General features: G+C 45.6%; 1 protein-coding gene across 16 annotated transcripts in view; it reads right to left on the minus strand.

Moving 5' to 3' along the window:
- The window catches only part of PPFIBP1 (PPFIA binding protein 1), a 198,645-nt gene extending 189,970 nt beyond the window's left edge, over window positions 1-8,675 (minus strand). For all 16 annotated transcript variants that reach the window (XM_073621710.1, XM_073621709.1, XM_073621707.1 and 13 more), the window contains exon 1: window positions 8,518-8,675. The gene's annotated coding sequence lies outside the window, so the exon portion shown is untranslated. The remainder of the gene's footprint in view (window positions 1-8,517) is intronic.
- Window positions 8,676-21,754: the final 13,079 nt, after the last annotated feature.

Raw genomic sequence — 21,754 nt, forward strand, 5'->3', positions numbered from 1 at the left:
TCCTCAGGAAGGATGTACTGGAAATGGAGCGAGTACAAAGAAGGGCAACAAAGCTAATAAAGGGTCTAGAGGATCTTAGTTATGAGAAAAGGTTGCGAGCTCTGAACTTATTCTCTCTGGAGAAGAAATGCTTGAGAGGGGATATGATTTCAATAGACAAATGCCCATACTGGTGACCCCACAATAGGGAAAAAAGGTTTTCGCAGAAGGGAGTTTAACAAGACATGTGGCCACTCATTAAAATTAGAAGAAAAGAGGTTTAACCTTAAACTACGTAGAGGGTTCTTAACTGTAAGAGTGGCAAGGATGTGGAATTCCCTTCCACAGGCGGTGGTCTCAGCGGGGGGGCATCAATAGTTTCAAGAAACTATTATATAAGCACCTGAACGACCGCTACATACAGGGATATACAATGTAATACTGACATATAAATTATAATCACACACATAGGTTGGACTTGATGTGTCTTTTTTCAACCTCACCTACTATGCAACTATGTAATAAGGTAGTGCAAATGGCACACAAGGTAATAACTGAGGGATGAGCTGATGGAAGAATTAAAAGTTCAGTTGTTAGGTTGAGGCGGGATAGGCTTCCCTGAAGAGATGGGTTTTCAGGGATTGCCTAAAAGGTGGCCAGAATAGGAGATAGCTGAACCGATTGAGGTAGAGAGTTCCAGAGGATGGGAGAAGCTTTGGGGAAGTCCTGGAGAGGAGCATGGGAGGACAAGAGAGCTTGAGAACAGGAGGTCTTGGGAAGAGCAGAGAGGACAGTTTGGTTGGTATTTTGCGACAAGATTGGTGATGTAACTCGCAAGAGAGTTGAATGTTATTGTTAGTATTTTTTAATGTATTTCAAATCAACCTCTGTTACATATAGGATGAGGCTGCTGATCACCTGCAGCCTCTTTGGAGCTACTACCTGCACTCCAGGGATGGCTGCATGGCATTTCTCATGGTGACAACCGTGAACCATGCCTGCATAATGTGTGTCATGTGCAGTCTCATTAGACATCCGTGTGACAGGGTGACAACGCAGCAGCAGTGCAACTGGTAGACAGGGACAGAGCGTTGTCACCCCGAACAAAGACTTTCATGGTAGGATCACCAGGGATTATTTTAATAAAAGAGTAACATTTCAAATTACCTTTGATTTTACATGAACACGTTGAAGCTTATATGAGATTTTATTTTTTAAATCGGGCTGAAAGCTATTTTACATTTTTAGATCTAAACGATCTCTTGAGTTGAATGAGCGGCAAAGTCACTTCTTCCTATCCAGTCTGGAATGACAAGTGTTTTCCATCATGCTGAAAATCATCGCCATCTCTGAAAAGACCACGGAGTATATTTACAAAGCAAAGTACATACAAAGCAGTGAACCTTCGTTGTGCATGTGTTTTAGGCCTCATGCACATGGGCGCCTGGGACCATACAATGTAACATTTGTACACAGATCCACATGATCTATTAAAGCTTGGCTTGGTCCTTAACCATCATTGACCATGTGCATTCTTGCCGGATATCGACAGAATGCTTTCTGCTACATATTTACATACTGACAGCTAGATCTACAATCTGCAAGACAGAAACAGTCCTGGGGCAGACCCATTTATGATAAGCTGAGAAAGAGCGCAATGCCCCCCCCTTTTCAATATTTCTGCTCACTGCACTACCAGTATATTCACATTGCCAAAGTCATCCGTTTGCAAAAAGCAATGGCCCCCATTGGCTGAAACATGTTGAGGAAGGCTTTGGCCGAAACGCGTTCGCATTATGTGGATTATTCATTGCCGTTGTGCTTGATAAATTTTACAAGAAGGAGCTCCTGGGTTTGCCAGCGATTTCTTTTATCCTGCGGCAATATAGCTCAATAGGCTTCTAGTGCCTGAAACATGTTAAATAGGCAGCGATTCGCATGGCAATATAGCCCAATAGGAGCCCAGTGCCTGACCTCTGACTCTTGGCATGATTTGTGCGTTCTGAACAACGTTGGAAGATAATAGAACAGATTTTAGCCATTTATGCTAGCAGTATTTGAAAATACATTTACGACTTATTTTGAATAATCGCATCATTTGAGTAAAGGCAGCTTTCCTTTTTTGAATATGAACACAGAGTTCTGCCTTTATATCAGGACTTTCGTAAACAGATAATTCTTCAGCCTCAATAGAACTACAAACCTCAGCATGCCCTCAGCTCCACAGCAGCTGCAGAACATGCTGATCCAGCGGCTCCCGGAACCACGTCTGGCTATTTCGAAGAAAAAGATTTATTGAACAAACGCTTTACTGCCAAAGACTTCTTCATTCACAAGCCGGAGGGAAGAATAATTCACTTATCTCCCATCGTTGTGCTCAACCCGACAATTTACAGGGACGGAAAGCTGGGTACAAGGAGGAGGCCAACAGAGCGTGCAAAATCGCAGCATCCGGACAATTCTAGGGAAGGTTTTCAGGCAGCTGAGAGAAAAGGAGAGGAGCTAAAATAAGCCGGGGGGATCCTAAATAGACTCCGATCCTAAATATACAGCACAACAAGGAGTTTATACAGCGCAGTGCCATGTGGACCTGTCAGCAATAAATCAAAGTGGTTTGGAGAGGGACAGTGTGGGCTCCCCACTGAGGCTGGCATGGGAGATGGTGAGGAGAGAGGGCAGTGCCCCCGCCAGGCTTTGTCTGAAATAAGACTACAGTGCTCTGGAATAGAAATGACCAGGCTACCGACGGGGACTGCACTGGTATATTTAGTGCCGTTTCCTTTGACCTAGTTGTAGGTGAGTGGTACGTTGCGTTTGTTCGCGTTTACACGCGTCTATGTGCAACATTATGCAAACATATTGCATAAAATCGCACAACTCTGGAACACAGAAACACAGCGTTCTGGTGTGAACATGACGTGTTGAAAACTATTGTTTTCTACATGTCATTGCAGTTAACTACGTTTTTTCCATGAATGTAGCCCGCCAGCCCTTGTACACAGGACTTTTTTTTTTTTCAGCCAGAGGCGGTGGAACCCCGCACTCTCTGCGCGGCGCAACCCGAGACCCCCGCACTCTCTGCGCCGCGCAACCCGGGACCCCCGCACTCTCTGCGCCGCGCAACCCGGGACCCCCGCACTCTCTGCGCCGCGCAACCCGGGACCCCCGCACTCTCTGCGCCGCGCAACCCGGGACCCCCGCACTCTCTGCGCCGCGCAACCCGGGACCCCCGCACTCTCTGCGCCGCGCAACCCGGGACCCCCGCACTCTCTGCGCCGCGCAACCCCTATGGGTCAATGTACAAATAGGCTTTTAGCAGAGTTTAGGAGCTGCGGCTTTTAGTTGAGCTTCAACCTCCCTCTCCTGAACATGTTCAGGATAGTAACGTTTTGTCCACCAGCCGTGGGAAAATGCAAAAAATGCGGCAAAACCGTGGCACGATTTTACCGTGTTTTTCCCGCGGCCATGGTAAATCTAGGCAGGTTGTACATGGAGCCGAACAGATACAACCGGCCCTTTGAGGGCAACCATAAGACCCCTTTCACACTGGGGCCATATTGCTTTTACTGTGGTTTTAGCGGCACTTTTCGGCCACTAGCAGGGTGCTTTTAACCCCCCACTAGCGGCCAAAGCAAGGGTTAAAACCGCCTATGTTGCAGCGCTTCTGAATCGCTGCCCAAGCATTCCAATGGACAGGGGCGGTTTAGGAACACTGTATACAGCGCTCTCAAACCACCCCAAAGATGCTTCTTGCAGGACTTTTTGTAACGTCCTGCAAGCACACTGCCCCAGTGTGAAAGCACTCAGGCTCCCACACTGGGGTGGCATGGGAGACGTTTTTCAGGTGCTATTTTTAGCGATAAAACGCCTTCGTGTGAAAGGGTTCTAATGCTGATGCAGCTCGCGACAAAATTGAGTTTGACACCCCGGCTCTAGTGCAATCCTCCACAGCCTAATTGTTTCCATCTTGGGCCTTTCATACTTTGGATTTCAGTTCTTTAGATCATGGAGGCTCAACATCACTTGCGGTTCTTGCCTAGGGCAGTTTGCATGCAAATACAGCCTGCCTAGGAAAGCCTACTTCTCCAAACTGACACCCACCCATCAAGGTACTTTGATATTGCAGGTAGATCATGGCTAGTGGAGGGCAGCAGGGTGCCATATTTAGTGTCCAGGAAATATCACAGCAGCCTGCTGGCCCCCCTTATTAGGCCATGATCTGCCTTGCATAGAGAAGCATAGGCACTAAAATAATGAACACCGAATTTAAAAATGTAATTAGTGTGTTGATTGGAAGGGGGGGGAGCAGGGGTATAGCCTACAAAACTAGTTTATATGGAAGCCTGCCTAAGCAAGTAACTGGGACTTCTGGCACCCCTAAACCAGCAGGCAGATACTATGGGCTACTAGCCAAGTAATGAACGCACCAAAGGTCCATATATCTTTGACTACCAGTCTGTACAATACCACACTACCCAGGGAGCCATCCTGTCTGAACACAGTGCTGGGAGTGTCAGATTTAGCACGGAGTGCAATCACTGTGTATCCAGTAAGAATACTTCCATGTATACATTACCTCTGACAGATCACAGTACTCCCCCTGACAATGCCTTCATCTGCTTTTCTCTCCAGAAAAGACAGCACCATCTTTGTTTAGGCATCATCCAAGATCACCATTAACTTTCTAGACTGAGATCTTGGCTCAGAGATGGCACGTGCATATAAATCCTGGGTGTCTGTGCAGTTCTTGGCTGTGTTCACAAACGTACGACACAGATCAGCCTCTCACCTTGAGAAAGAGGAGACTAAGGAAATGCTTCCTTCCTTCTAGCAGCAGGCCAAGTCACTGCAATGATGCTCAGTGAAAGCTTTCGAATAGAAAATTTACTTTTTTTTTTTTAAATTATACAGATGTAGCTGTATATTCTGCCATGTTGGGAATCGATTCAGACTTGTAATCTTACTGAAATGTCAACATTAAAAACTCACCCTTCCCCCATCTGACCCTGTGCCTTAACTTACCTTTACTGCGGAGACCCCTCAAAGCTGTTCTTGGCCACCACATTTGGGTATGTTCCAGAAGCATTTGTCTTTATTCCTGTCTCCTGCCTCATCTGAGTGATCTGCTTTTCCAGAAACTTTGATGCTGGAAAGCAGATTTCCATGTTATCACGTTATGTCCGCAATGTCTGGCTGCTTAAAGTGGTTGTAAACTTCAGACATGATATAAGAACAAAGCTTATCCCTCTATAGTGTGTACTTGCCTCAATAAGAAGCATTATGTGTCATTTCTTTCTGCTGCCTTGTTCCTCTGCTATCAACATAAATCACTTTAGGCAAGTTTTCTCTGACACCAAGAGAACAAAGGTGACAGGAGAGGGAGCTCCAGCACACAGCCGGCGATTGACAGCCTCAGCTCTGTTCCTGTGTGCTGTTTGAAGTGGGGTTTGTCTCTTCCCTCCCATCAGCTCTCAGGGCTCTCCTCACTGAGCCCTGCAGTGTCATTTCAGCTCTATAAATTCTGCACTCTGAACAGATGAAGAGAAGACTGGCAGATAAACAGGTACAACTTACACAGGAGGATGTGTGTCATCTCAGTGTATCAACTGAGGCCAATCACTTCACTGGGTATATGTAAAGGGTTGCAACCAATGTTTAGTAAAAGGTACAGAAGCTTCTTTAGGGCATGATTGAGTGTTTTTGGCCCCATCTGCATAATTTCACATCTAACCACCATCTCCTCCGCCTAGGAACTAGCTGACTAAGACAAAAAACACTCAAGCCTAAAGCCAGCCATAGATGGATTAAAATTCAGCTGGTTCAACAGGAACTGGACAAATTTAGATCTGTCTATGGGCAGGCTGGTTGTACTAAAGTTGGTTCATTGATCAACTTCACTACAACCAGCCTGTCTGTTATTTTGCCTGATCACTGCTGGCAGCTATAGCTGGAAACACTGATCATTGTATTCTACAAGCAGAGAAGGCTCCCTGTGTTCCCCACCAGAAGAACACAATAGCACTGTGGGAGGGATTGAAGGAAAGAAAATTCAACAGAAATCAGTGTTAATGGGGGAACTGAGCAATTTTCTTTCCTTCATCCTGTGGTTGAAGGAAAGAAAATAACAATGTATGTCCTGCCTAAAAATACATGCTCCAAAAATCACATGAAAACGAACACGTGTGAATTACCTGTAACTGGCCACAAAGTTACAATAAACAGTCTGATCACTTGGGGAGAAGAGACTGAGGAAATGCTTCCTCCTGCCTACAGCAGATTGATGACATCTTAGCCTAGGTGAAGTCACTGGACTTCCTAATGATGAAAGGTGGAGCTTTTCTAAAACGTGATACTGTTATGGTACAGTATAGGGCAGTGGTCTCCAAACTGTGCCCCTTTTCTTGCCTCTATCTGGCCCTTGGGGCACTATTCCCCCCACTATTCTGCCAACAACGGGGCACCATTTTTACCAATGACACCAACAACAGGGCACTGTTCCTCCTAAAGATACCAACGATGGTGCATTATTCGTCCACCTAACGCCAAATGTGATGTTTACCCCCACTGATGCCAGGAAAATTTCCACTCTCGCTGGCCACAGTCCGGCTCCCCTAAAATCTGCGGGATTAAAAAAAAAAAAACTGTCCCTCTGTTTAGAAAGTTTGAAGATCCCTGGTATAGGGTGATCTTTTGAAAAGTCCACTGAGAAGTTAGCCCAGATGCTGTATGGAGAGCCACCATCCTGTCTCGATAGTTGCTTGGCTAGGTTCTGAACCCATCCCTCGCCTCAGATGTGGATCCAGCAACATCAGCATGTCTTAGTCTATTCCCCACACATGCTGGTCTGATACATTTCTAGCTCAGGATGGTATTTGGGCCGTGCACTCATTTTTCCAGAGCCTACCCTGTCCTGCCACCCTGCGACTCCAGGTGTTTTCATTACTGATCTGAGGACAAGGGACCGATTGTTCCCCCTCACTGCAGGGAATTCTCTGCCCCCTCACTTCAGGTTCCTGTCAAACTCTCATGTATCAGCCTGGAGGAAACACAAAGAGGTTTTGGCTTCCACGCTCCACTATACTTACTTATACGGTGGGCACAGAGGTAGTGAAGCCTGGAGGGGCCACCCAGCTGCCTCCTTCAGGGACAATCTGAGCCCCAATCACATCTGAGCACTCTAACATGCACCAGATTTCCATTTTATTCTATGGAGCCCGTTCACATCTGAGCGATGTGCTATCTGACGTACAGGAGCGCCTTTGGGACAGAAAAGCATGTTTTGGCCCCATAGACTTTAATAAAAGCTCCTGAAAAACATGGGCCTATAAATTATGAATTGTCTCCTCCTCCTAGTAACTTGCTTTTAATTGGTCTAAACAAAAAAACAATAACGCCCAAAACAATGTGTACAAATGCGTTCAATGTGCAAGAACTAAACAAGGAGGTGAATAGTCAAGTGTGAACCTAGCCTCAGGCTTGTATGGTGGATACGGGCAACCAAGCTGAGCCGGCCCCTCCACGTCCAGGGGTGGAACTACAAGCCACAGCAAGTTGCAATAAAGAGAAAACTTTTTGCTTGGTCGTCTACCATCGCGTATTGTCCTATTTAGCAGTTGGAGAGATTTACGAGTTTTTGGCCCTCTGGGACACAATTATTATTATTATACAGGATATATATAGCACAATAAAGAATCATTTTCGGGGACTTTTCTCACCCAAACATCCTCTGTCACTTTTTATGACTTTTGTTTTCTTCTTTGTCCATTATGACTTTTGTGGGGTTTTTTTTTACAGTTGGAATATAAATATTTTTGCCTTTTAAGTCTTACCCATCCTTATGTGTACAAACATGTAAAACAACTTTAATTGGCCATAATCATTGACTTCAATACAAAGAAGGTCTATGATGTGGGGATCACAGCAGAATATGATGGGGGGGGGGGGGGTAGAAAAGGGGATCTACAAGTCACAGCATGTCCAGAGTTAAAGGGACAATTTTAGCTTTAGATATAATGTAAGCAAGCTCTGCAGAACAGAACTACAAGTCACAGCATGATGGACAAAGGTAAAGGAAAGTTTAGCCCAGTGTTGTAGTTTCAGGGGGTGCCTCTGATGTCCTCCAGCAGGCACAGGAAGGTGGTGATCTGGGACTCCTAGCTGGGTGGGACTACAAGTCACAGCATCTACTGAGTTACTGAAAAGTTTCTGGCAAGTTTTAAACTTTCTGTGAATCAGAAGGTTAATAGATCCCCCCTATTGAATACAAGGCAGTGAAAGGAAACCATCCTGGGGGTCCTTCTGCTGGAGAACCACAAGTCCCAGGATCCCCAAAAAAGTAAAGCTCTGCCATGTGTCCTGCACAACACATGCCTTTCATCTCTGCAAAAAGTTATAACCAGCTCCAGTTTGCGATCCCGATTTACAAAGTGCCCCCAGTTAAGGCTGTGGCCCCCGGGGGCCCCTGGCACATGGTTGACAGTTAAAGGAACACTCACCCTTCTCCCTCCCATCTCCAGCCTGAATCCCTCTCCGGCTTACCTGCCTGCTGGTGTCCTCAGTGCCGCTCCGGAGCCGCCGATCTGTCCCCCCACCGATGTCTGTAATCCGCTGCCCTCTACAGCCTCCCCACCCGGCTCCCCTCTGACTCCCCCGGCCAGCCCGAACTCCTCCCGACGTCATCAGCCCCGCCCCCGGCACTCACTGGGTCCTGATAGAAGACAGGGCGGGACAGTGGAGGGCTCGGCTTCCTAGGATTGGCTGATGGGCTTGTCAGTCCCAGAGAGGGAACATTCCAAATTTTCCAGCAGATCATTCTGATGTGAGTAACAGAGGAACAGGAAGAGGAAAGGTGGATCCCAGGAGAGACAGATCACTGGGATCACTGGAGAGAGAGAAAAACAGATCTAAGTACTTCATCCTGGAAGAGATCAGCAGAGTGTAGAAGAGGGATATGAGATGGATGTGGATCTCAGGAAAGATAGATCAGATCAATGGACCTCCTTATCCCAGAAGAGTTACAACAGATCTCTGGATCCTAGAAGATAGATCTCATTACCAGAGTGCTAAATCCCACAGAACATAGAGCTCAGGAGAAGGAGATGATAGATGAAGTTCTGGATCCCAGGGGAGATAGATCAGATCAATTCACCTCCTTATCCAAGAAGACTTATAACAGATCTCTTGAACCTATTGGAGATATATCACATCGCCAGAGCACTGAATCCCATAGGAAACAGCTCAGGGGATGAGGATGAGATAGATAAAGTTCTGGATCCCAGAAGACCAGATCAATTGACCTCCTAATCCAAGAAGACTTACAACAGATCTCTGGATCCCAGGAGAGATAGATCACATCACCAGAGCACTGAATCTCATAGGAGATAGAGCTCAGGGGATGAGAATGAGATGGATGAAGTTCTGTATCTCAGGGGAGATTGACCAGATCAATGGACCTCCTTATCCCAGAAGTGTAATAACAGATCCCGGGATCCTATGGGAGATGGATCACATCACCAGAGCACTGAATCCTATAAAAACTAGAACATAGGAGAAGGAGACGATATGGATGAAGTTCTGGATCCCAGGAGAGGTTGATCACATCCCCAAAGCACTGAATACCAGAACAGATAGATCAGAGTCATGGAGCTCTGGATCCAGGGAAAACCTAGATCAGATCACCTAAATCCTGGATACTAAAGAGACTGATCCCATCATCAAAGCTCTGGATCCCAAAAAAAAAGATGTGCTGGACATACACTAGTAGGATTTCAAATTAAAATTTGTACGAAAATTTTCAGGATATTCTAATGTCGTTCGAAGGTAGTTCAAGAAGTTTGCTTTTAACATTTGATTTTGGAATGAATGGACTTTAGTAAACAAAAACCACATACACTGTTCGAAATTCGTATATCCAAGAAAAAATTTCCATCCTGGTCCTCGGAATTTTCTTATCACTGAAGTTGAAAATGAACGTCAGTTTGACCCCACTAATAATGAAACAAATGGTCTTACAATGTTCTGTTGAACAAAGTTCTACTAGTGCATACCCAGCTTAACAGATTCCTCCATCCACACAAGCAAGGTGGATGCAGGAATTCTCTCTGCTGCACTACTGTATTCTGACAGCGGGATTCCTCCACTGTCAGAATACAGTGATCAGCACTGCAGTTGATTGGCTGTAAGCCGCTAATCAAAGGAGGCTTTCCAGCAGGAACATTCAACAGAGTTGATCTAACAATCGGCTTCTATTGAACCAGGGGGCTACACACAGATTGGAATTCTCCTGGTCCCTGCTGAACTGGCCAATTTTTAATTTGTACGTACCCAGCTATAGATCATATGAGTAGAGTTCTGGATACTAGGATAGATAAATAAAACTTCTGGATCCCATGAGAGATAGATCAGATACCTTGATCCCTGGAGCAATAAATCGGATGGATAAAGGTTTGAGTGCCGATAGAGATAGATCAGATCCCTGAAGCTCTGAATCTCAGGAGAGATAGCTCAGATCAAATGAACTCTGGATACTAAAGAGATTGAACATACCGCCAGAGCCCTGGACACCAAAAAGATAGGTCATGTGGATAGGGCTCTGGATCCCAGGATAGACAGCTAAAAGCTCTGGAGCTCTTGTGTCCCAGGGGAGACAGATCAGATATCTTGATCTTTGTAGGGATAGACCATACCATAAGAAATTCAGATTGCAGTATAAATCAGATCCCCGGAGAACTGGATCCTAGGAAAGATACATCAGAATCATAAATCTTCCAATCTTGTGATTGTGTGATCAGATTTATGGTGCTTTGCATGCCAGGGGAGATAGATCAGATCAATAGACCTCTGTATCCCAGGAGAGTTATTCTAGATACACACTATACAACTTTTGTTGTTCGATTTCCTTTAGATTTACCTTCAACTGTGTAGTGTAAGGGCCTGCCTGATTGCATACAAATTGAAAGTGTTTAGGTTTGACCTCGTATTATATGGTTTTGGTAAATCTAAAGGAAAAAATCTAAACAAATTGTATAGTGTGTATCCAGCTTTAGATCAGATCAATGCATCTTTGGATCCCAGGACAGATAAATCACATCACCAGAGCATTTAATCCCAGAAAAGACGGATCAGTGTGATGGAGCTCTGCATTTTGGGAGCAATAGATCAGAGTACAATTCTGGATATTAGGGCTGGGTTCACACCGTTGCCAATTGGATGCGTGATCCTTGCAGGAGAATTTGACCAGCTCTATATGAAACGTATCTCCGCAGCAGGTCTGGTGCCTTTTGCAGAAAAATGCTGTGCGTCTTTTGGTCCTTTTCAGGTTCGAATTCAGCCCAAAATTATGGCTGAAATCGGACCTGAAACTGTGAACCAGGACACACCGGATCCCTGCTGTGAGCCGCATGCGGCTCATATGTGAACCGAGCCTAAAAGCCTGATCATGTCATGTGCTTTGGATCCCCAAAACAGATAGGTCATATTAAGGAAGTTCTGGAGCCCACGAAAGACAGATACAATCTCTGAAGCTGTGGGTCACAGGAGAGATAGATCAGATATCTTGATCCCTATAGAGATAGATCAGACAGATAGAAGTTTCAATACCAGCTGATATAGATCAGGTCCCTGGAGAATTGGATACTAGGAAAGATACATCAGAATGACAAAGCTCTGAGTTTTGGAAAAGAGCGATCAGATTAATGGAGCCTTGGATGTTGGGGAAAATAGATCAGACTGATAGAGCTCAGAATCCCAGGAGACAGATTGGATGAATGGACTTCTGTATCCTAAGAGATAGATCAGATCAATAGACCTCTTTATCCCATGAGGGATAGATCGGATCATGTTGTCTCCAGATCCAGATTGCTGGATAAAGACAAGCAAAGAGCTGCATTTTTTTCGGACCACTGGATCAGATCAATGGATTCTTGGATCCCACATCATCAGGACACTGAATCCCAGAACAGAAAGTTCAGAGTGACAGAGCTCTGGATCTAGGGAGAGATAGATCAGATCACCTATATACTTGATCCTAAAGAGATTGATCATATCACCAGAGCTCTGGATTCCAAAAGAGATCTGTCATATGGATAGAGTTTTTCGATCCCAGAACAGATAAAATCTTTGGATCCCATGAGAGATAGATCTCATCCCTGAAGCTCTGGATTCCAGTAGAAATAGATCCGGTCCCTGGACCACAGGAAATATATATCAGAATGATAGAACTGTGAATCCCAAGGTAGATAGATCTACCTTGGGATTCACAGTTGGAATCCCAGGGTGCAGAAGAAAAAGATTAGAAGAGCCACTGATATTCATTATGAAGCAATAAAGATCTGGGTCCAGAGGAACAAGAAATAGGAGATCACTGAATCCAGGAGCGAGTATGAGAGGTCAGATCGCCTGATGTCTGAAGCCTGGGTCCAGAAATAAAGACAGAAGGTCACTTTTTATTTTCCAGAGTCATTAGCCCTATAATAGCATTCTTTCCCTGCTGGCAGCAGAGCGGTGGATTACACAGGAGTGCTGCAGGGGATGAGTAATGTCTGAGTCTGCATACTGCTAGCAGACACACACAAGAGAAACTCTGCACATTTCTCCAACATTCAACAGCAGAATGAGATCTGAGATTACAGGACCTTTCAGAAGCTGAATAAACACAAGACATAAGTCTCAAGAATTACTGTTATAAGTCAATTTAAAGCTGAAGTTTAATCTGATTACATTGTGCCTTCCCTTGTAAACTCCCCCCCTTACCTACAACCCGTCAACATGCTAATGAAAAGAAAAAACAAAAAAACGTTCTGTTTATATTACATACCTTATTTTAGACCCAGCAATCTCTCTGGGTCTCTGTGCTTCTCTATGCAATGCAAGGCAGATTATGGCTGCTGGGAGGGGTCGACAGGCTGTTGTAAATAGCTTCTTGAAAACATTACAGCACCCTGCCTCAGTATGCCTCTCAAGAGCTCTCAGCCTTGCTGCAAGAAGTAGGCTGGTTCTTGGGAGGAGTTATGCAAATATCAAATGCCTTGATGACAGGGCTTTTCTTGTCAGAGAATAGGTGCAGGTACTCCCCCCCCCCCCCCCTTCAGAGTCACCTCTTTTTTTCCACCACCTACACACCTCCAAGCACCGCCCCTTGGTTCAACCCCCTAACCACCTCTTAGTTCCTCTCCTTTTAGAGAGTACAGAACAAGTATCATTTTGTGGTGATAAGTCATTTGTATGAGATTTGTTAATTATAACAAGAAAAGCAGTCAAATAACTAGACCCCCACCCAGCAACAATAGACCCTCACCCAGTAACAGTAGCCCCCTCCCAGCAACACTAGACCTCAACCCAGCAACAATAGACCCTCCCAGCAAAAATAGACCCTCCCCAATAACAATAGTCCCCTCCCAGCAAAAATAGACCCCCTCCCAGCAACAATAGACCCTCCCCCAGTAACAATAGACCCCCTCCCAGCAACAATAGATCCACCCTAGCAACAATAAACCCTCCCCCAGTAACAATAGATACACCAGTCATTAGAAGGTAATGACTAAGCGCATGTGAAGTGTGCGAAACGCGTCTACCCAGCATTCTGATGCCAGTAATTTTTGGGATGTCCAAATTAAGAGGATTTTGATCTTCTAATTTCATTGTGTGTGGAGGCGAGCACCTGCTGGATCATTAGGCTTCCTTATCTTACCTGGAGCAGCAGGTTTTCTTTTTTCCATAACAATAGATCCACCCCAGCAACAAAAGCCCCTCCCAGCAACAATAGACCCCCACCCAGCAACAAAAGACCCCCGCCAATAACAACTGCCCCCTCCCAGAAACAATAGACCCTCCCCCAGTAACAATAGACCCCTCCCAGCAACATTAGATCCACCCTAGCAACAATAGACCTCCCCCCAGTAACAATAGATCCACCCTGCAACAAAAGACCCCCGCCAGTAACAATAGCCCCCTCCCAGGAACAATAGATCCACCCTAGCAACAATAGACCCTCCCCCAGTAACAATAGATCCACCCCAGCAACAAAAGACCCTCCCAGCAACAACAGATCCCCACCCAGCAACAAAAGACCCCCGCCAGTAACAATAGCCCCCTCCCAGAAACAATAGACCCTCCCCCAGTAACAATAGACACCTCCCAGCAACAATAGATCCACCCTAGCAACAATAGACCTCCCCCAGTAACAATAGATCCACCCCACAACAAAAGATCCCCGCCAGTAACAATAGCCCCCTCCCAGGAACAATAGATCCACCCTAGCAACAATAAACCCTCCCCTAGTAACAATAGATCCACCCCAGCAACAAAAGACCCTCCCAGGAACAATAGACCCCCACCTAGCAACAAAAGACCCCCGCCAGTAACAATAGCCCCCTCCCAGAAACAATCGACCCTCCCCCAGTAACAATAGACGCCTCCCAGCAACAATAGATCCACCCTAGCAACAATAGACCCTCTCCCAGTAACAATAGATCCACCCCAGCAACAAAAGACCCCTGCCAGTAACAATAGCCCCCTCCCAGCAACAATATATCCACCCTAGCAACAATGGACCCTACAAGTAACAATAGACCCCTGCCAGTAACAATAGAACAGTGGTTCTCAACCCTGTCCTCAAGTACTCCCAACAGGCCATGTTTACATGTTTTCCTTTATCTTGCACAGGTTCTTTAAATCAGAGTCAATGGCTTGGTACTTTGGATAGCTAATTTATCTAAGAGAAATTCCCAAAACAATAGATCCACCCTAGCAACAATAGACCTCCCCCAGTAACAATAGATCCACCCCGCAAACAAAAGACCCCCGCCAGTAACAATAGCCCCCACCCAGGAACAATAGATCCACCCTAGCAACAATAGACCCTCCCCCAGTAACAATAGATCCACCCCAGCAACAAAAGACCCTCCCAGCAACAATAGACCCCCACCCAGTAACAAAAGACCCCCGCCAGTAACAATAGCCCCCTCCCAGAAACAATAGACCCTCCCCCAGTAACAATAGACACCTCCCAGCAACAATAGATCCACCCTAGCAACAATAGGCCTCCCCCAGTAACAATAGATCCACCCCACAACAAAAGATCCCCGCCAGTAACAATAGCCCCCTCCCAGGTACAATAGATCCACCCTAGCAACAATAAACCCTCCCCCAGTAACAATAGATCCACCCCAGCAACAAAAGACCCTCCCAGGAACAATAGACCCCCACCCAGCAACAAAAGACCCCCGCCAGTAACAATAGCCCTCTCCCAGAAACAATCGACCCTCCCCTAGTAACAATAGACCCCTCCCAGCAACAATAGATCCACCCTAGCAACAATAGACCCTCTCCCAGTAACAATAGATCCACCCCAGCAACAAAAGACCCCTGCCAGTAACAATAGCCCCCTCCCAGCAACAATAGATCCACCCTAGCAACAATGGACCCTACAAGTAACAACAGACCCCTGCCAGTAACAATAGAACAGTGGTTCTTAACCCTGTCCTCAAGTACCCCCAACAGGCCATGTTTACATGTTTTCCTTTATCTTGCACAGGTTCTTTAAATCAGAGTCAATGGCTTGGTACTTTGGATAGCTAATTTATCTAAGAGAAATTCCCAAAACATGGCCTGAGGACAGAGTTGAGAACCACTGCAATAGACCACCGCCAGCAACAATAGATGTCCCAACAGCCAGCAACAGTAGACCCCTCCCTGAACAGTAGATCCCTCCCAGCAACAACCGACCCCCCCCCCAACAACAATATATCCCCCTCGATGGCAATAGATGCCCCAACAGCCATCAATCATCAATAGACCCTCCAGTACACCCCAGCACCCCTTGCTAGTACACACATTCAGCGTTAGTGGTGCCAGAACTGCATGCCTTAGCGTTTGAGCTGAAAAAAGCCCTGCTCAATGGGAGAATGTCAATCTGCATGTGTGGATGTTACTAGGCAAGCTGTATGTGCATGCAGACTGTCCTATGTAACATCCACATGTGATGCTAAACCTCCATGATTGAAAGAACTGAAATGAAATGAATGAAAGAGGTGGGCCAGGGGCAGTTATGCTGAGAAGGAAAAGGCTACTTGATGCCGGACGTCCTCCAGCCAGGAAATGAGGCCGGCTCTATCTGACTTGCTGCAGCTTCTAATGCACTGTTTGAGAAGCTCACAGTGTGCAGTGAAATCAAAGTAATTTCAGTCCAGGAGAGGAGCCGGTACAACTGTGCAAGACTGAAGTGAAGGCTGGAGAGTTCAGTTCTAGAATTAGGAGCAAGCTGGACGATTTCTTAAATTTGAACAGACTGAAATAAGCCTGATTGTTTTTCAGGGTTCCCCAAAAAAATAAAGTATGAAATTTTGCCCCCTCTGATGAAAGCATAGGCTGATCTGTCTATCGGTCGGCCTGACACAAGGTTATAAACTATATATCTCAGACAGGGGCCTCTGAATGACATCCAGAAATATCTGGAGGTATGTGCGTATAGCCCAAACTTCTTTTTTTTTTGTAACTTCAGACAGAGCAGAGAGGGGTTAGAACCCCTATCCACAGTGGGGAGAGTCATCCTCTCTATTTGTCCTGAAGTCCATTATCTCTGGGACAGAAAGTGATGGGAAATCTAAATATGTTACAGTTGTCATTAGAAGAGGAATAGAGGTGAAATCCTCCAATGGGGAATCCTGTCCCGGTGACCAATGGCTATGGGGAATTCTTCTCACTTAGGGGTGATTTCCTCACACTTCCATGTTGTGTCTACAGGACCAATCTTCTCAAGGGGACGAGATGAGAAAAAAAAAACATTTTCTTGAGATGTAAACTTCAGAGAGTGTCAGGCCAGGTTCACACTGGTACAACAAATGCTCCGACATTGGGAGCTCATGTCGTATGACGTGTGAAAATCAATGTTTCCCTATGGGAGCCATCTTAACTGGTCCTACACAAGTCGGTCTGACTTTGAAAATGCTCCCTGTACTGCTTTGGTCCGACTTTGACCCAACTTCAGCCCATTGAATATCACTGAAGTTGGATCAAAGTCGGATCGCCGTCTTAACTGATCCGACTTTGGCATGCGACTTGTGCTCTGAGGATCTCAAAGGGGAACTCCACGCCAAGTTTAAGAAAAAAACAGCATGGATTCCCCTCCAAGAGCATACCAGGCCCTTCGGTCTGTTATGGATTTTTAGGGGAACCCACACGCCGAAAAAATGGCGTTGGGGTCTCCCCAAAATCCATACCAGACCCTTATCCGAGCACACAGCCTAGCAGGTCAGGAAAGGGGGTGGGGGCGAGCAATCACCCCTCCTCCTGAACCGTACCAGGCCACATGCTCTCAACATGGGGGGGTGCTTTGGGGTGAGGGGGGCGCAGGGCCCCCCCTGCCCCAAAGCACCTTGTCACCATGTTGATGAGGACAAGGGCCTCTTCCCCACAACCCTGGCTGTTGGTTGTCGGGGTCTGCAGGCGGGGGGCTTATTGGCATCTGGAAGCCTCCTTTAACAAGGGGGCCCCCAGATTCTGGCCAGCAGGAGCTTTTTTTGAGCGACAGCGTCGCGCATTGCGATTTGCTGCGATTTCAGCGCGATTTATTGTGGCAAAATCGTGCCACGATCGCAGTGCCATTAAAAAGTAATGGCATCGCGCAAGCATCCCGCAATTTGCTGTGATTTGGAATTGTGGGCAGAAACGCTGCGATTCCGCCCGCGATTCGGAACGCTCAGGTGTGAGTGGAGCTTATGCAGCTTGCTTTTCTGCAATGCTTTTTGTGGGTTATTTTTCCATGATTTGCAGTTTTATGCTTTTTTTGGGAGGGCAAATTTGTTGTAGGACAGATGCTGCTAACTCGTGGTAAAAACGCTGTAAAAACGCACTACATGCTTTTCTGCAGCTTCTCCAAGTCTATTGAACCAAAAATGCAAAAAAAAAAAAAAAAGCACCGTTTTGTGCTTAAAAAAGTCCCTGACCCTTTCCAAAAACGCAGAGACACAAAAATGCGTTGAGGTGAACACTTTCCATAGGAACCCATGTTAAAAAAAAATGTCCTGCGTTTCTGCAAAAAGCATGAAAAAAACGCATTGGTGTGAATGGAGCCTTACTGTTGTGCAATAACACAGCCAATCAGAAATAATTTCTTTTTGACAAACCGAAACAGGATATATATATATATATAGATAGATAGAAAATCTTTATTTTCTAAACAAACCTGTAATACAGAGTACACCCACGACAGATGAGTCACTGAGTCTGATCACACCTAAGAAGAATAATGTACTGACACATCACTCGACATGGATAGGGCACTCTGTTCTTTGAGAAGTCAAGTGACCATTACTTCATCACAAGTCCCAATAAGGCATGTAAGGATGTAATGATAATCCTGCATACTGCACTGGGAATAAAAGTAGGGGAGAAACTAACATTTTGAGTTTCCACCAGAACAGGAATAGAGGAGAAAACTTCTTATGGGACATGTGTTCCAGTGACAACTGTGTAAGAAATAATTTTCTTACATTTGAGAGATTTCCACTCACTTCCTGTTGTCTCTAAAGGACAGGAAGTAAAGGGAAATCTCTTCAATGACACAGAGGAAAAAAATGACAGCAGTTTTCACCGTTCCTTGCGCTACCCAAGGATCATGTATATATACATGATTCTGCATTTCCACCTAGGGGGCGCCACCAGCTTGCTGCTTCTGCCGTGATTGCTCACAGCAGAAACGGATCTGCAGGTGCTGGGCAATGGACGTCCACCATTACCCACCAATCGCCGGACAGAGCCAGAGACACAGGACGGAGCTCTGCCTATGTAAACAAGGCAGAGCTGCTTTTCAGGTGCCTTTCACATGAGGGGTCCGATCAGGTCCGCCTGTCCGTTTTTCAGGCAGTCCTCATCGGACCCTCTATTCTCCTCTATGGAGTGGCAGATGTGTAGCTAAGGCCAGTCATAGACAGTTTTTAAATCTTGGCTGGTTCAGCAAGGACTGGCCGAGATTCAAACCATATATGGGCAAGCTGAATGTTCCCACGTTGATCAGTCGATCAACCAGCCTCTCGGATTTTACATAATCATTGTGCTCTCCCGGCGGCTCCCCCCCCACTGGGATAACACAATGGCTCCGCAGGAGGGATTCAGCCATGAAGACTGTGTGTGTGTTGATGGGGGAATCAAGCACATTTTTTTTCTGCAATCTGTGGGACACAGATGGGGGGAAAAAAAATGAATGGGGTTTTCCATAATTTAGCCAAAATGGAAAAAAAAGGGCTGGCTTTATATACAGATTTATATATACATTCGTTTTATACATAACTAGAACATCTAACGGGGTTATGTCATTGCAGGAGATGTCCCCTCACTTCCTGTCTTGGTTTCACAAGGACAGAAAGTGAGGGAATCTCACTGTGGGGATATAGCCAGCAATTGTTTCCTTATATATATTAAATACAATATATAATATAGACATTATAAGGCAACAATTGACCCCACAGTTTTTATTTCCATTTGGGCTAAATTATGTTAAAGTTAAAGCCCAATTTTTTTTTTACTATCTGTGTCCCATTGTGAGGTCCCAAAGACACAACAGGTAGTGAGAGGGAAATGCCCCCGGAGACAGTTGTCACCAGAACTGGAGTCCCCATTGGAAGGTTACTCTCTTTTCCTGCTCTGGGGACAACTCAAAGTTTTGGATTTTCATATGAGGTCACTGGCACAGGGAGCTCTTTGTCCTGGTGACCAAAAGTAAAAAAATGGAGTTGTCCTCCTGGAGGATGAAGACATGGGATGGAGGAGGAAGACATGGGATGGAGGAAATGGGACTGGAGGAGGAGGACATGGGATGTAGGAAATGGGACTGGAGGAGGAGGACATGGGATAGAGAGATAGGAATTGAGGAGGAGTACATGGAATGGAGGAAATGGGACTGGAGGAGGAGAACATGGGATGGAGGAAATGGGACTGAAGGAGGAGGACATGGGATGGGGGGATGGGACTGGGGGAGGAAGATATGGGATAGAGAAGATGGACCTGGAGGAGAAGGAGATGGGATGGAGGAGGAGGACATGGGGTGGAGGCAATGGGAAGGAGGCAGAGGAGGACATGGGATGAAGGAGATGAGACTGCAGGAGGAGGAATGGGATGGAGAAGATAGGATGGAGGAGGACATGAGATGGGGGAGAGGAGATGGGATTGGAGGAGATCATGGGATGGGGGAGAAGGGATGGAAGAGGAGGACATGGGATGGTGGGACTTGGTGAAACAGCCACTGGGGGGGGCCCTGGGGAATGTTGATGTTCAGGTATGGGGGGGGGGTGCTGGGGGTTTGGGTCCCAGCCCCAAAGCTGTGTAGGGGGGGTCCCAGCCCCAAAGCTGTGTAGGGGGCCCCAAAATGTCTGATGGCTGCCCCAAAAGCAGGGAATAAAATCCATCTCTTCACTAAGACCCCTTTCACACTGGGGCGGTGGCCGTGTTAGTGTTAAAGCAGCGCTCGTTTTAGCAGTGTTTTAGCGCTGTTTAAGCAGTACTTTTCGTCCGCTAGCGGGGTGCTTTTAACCCCAAAGAAGGGGTTAAAAACTCCCTCCCATGTTGCGGCGCTTTTGAAACGCTTTTCAGGTGCTTCGGAATCGCTGCCCATTCATTGCAAGGGGCAAGGACGTTTTGGGAGCGCAAAATACAGCGCTCCCAAACCGCCCCAAAGATGCTGCTTGCAGGACTTTTCCGAACGTCCCGCAATTGCACTGTCACAGTGTGAAAGCACCCATTGTAATGATGGGAGGCAGTTTTCAGGTGCTTTAAAGGCGTTATTTCTAGCGCTAAAACGTCTGAAAACTGCCTCAGTGTGAAAGGGGTCTTAGTAAAAGCAGCACACAGTTTACACAAAAGCACTGGCTAGGCACACAGTTAACCCTTTGATCACCCTAGATGTTTAACTCCTTCCCAGCCAGTGTCATTAGTACAGTGACAGTGTATATTTTAGCACTGATCACTGTATTAGAGTCACTGGTTTCCACAAAGTGCCAATAAGTGTTCGATTATGCGCTGAAATATCACAGTCCCGATATAAGTCGCTGATCTCTGCCATTACTAAATAAATACATATTAATAAATAAATAAAAATTCCAGCATATATCCCATAGTTTGTAGACATTATAACTTTTTTTCCCAAACCAATCATTATACACTTATTAGGATTTTTTTTTAACAAAAATATGTAGCAGAATACATATTGGCCTAAATATATGAAGAAATGTGGATGTTTTATAGCAGAAAGTAAAAAATACTGTTTTTTTTTTTTCAAAATTGTCAGTCTTTTTTTGTTTATAGCACAAAAAAAAAGCAGAGGTGATCAAATACAACCAAAAGAAAGCTCTATTGTGGGGAAAAAAAATGACATAAATGCAATTTGGCTAAGTTGCATGACCGCATAATTGTCAGTTAAAGTAACGCTGTTTAAAAAAAGGAAAAAATGGCCTGATCATGAAGGGGGGTAAATCTTCCAGAGGTCAAGCGGTAAAAGTGATACTAAACACACACTGTTTAATTTACATTGACCCTTCTATTTCTGTATGTGGATGATGGCACTGTAATTATTTTAATTTAAAAAAATACAATATACAGCTATCACATGATCCCGATCTTTTCCAGCCTGTCTGCAGGGAAACATGAGCAGGAGGAGCTTCTAGTCCTCTGCTGCTGGTCACATGTTCAAAAAAACAAAACAAAACAGCCTTTGGAATACAGAGTAAAATAAATAACTGTTTTAAATTGTCGTGCAAATATACATTTGAAATCAAATCCTTATTAT

The sequence above is a fragment of the Aquarana catesbeiana genome, linkage group LG03, assembly GCF_042186555.1.
Source record: "Aquarana catesbeiana isolate 2022-GZ linkage group LG03, ASM4218655v1, whole genome shotgun sequence".
Taxonomy (NCBI): Eukaryota; Metazoa; Chordata; class Amphibia; order Anura; family Ranidae; genus Aquarana; species Aquarana catesbeiana.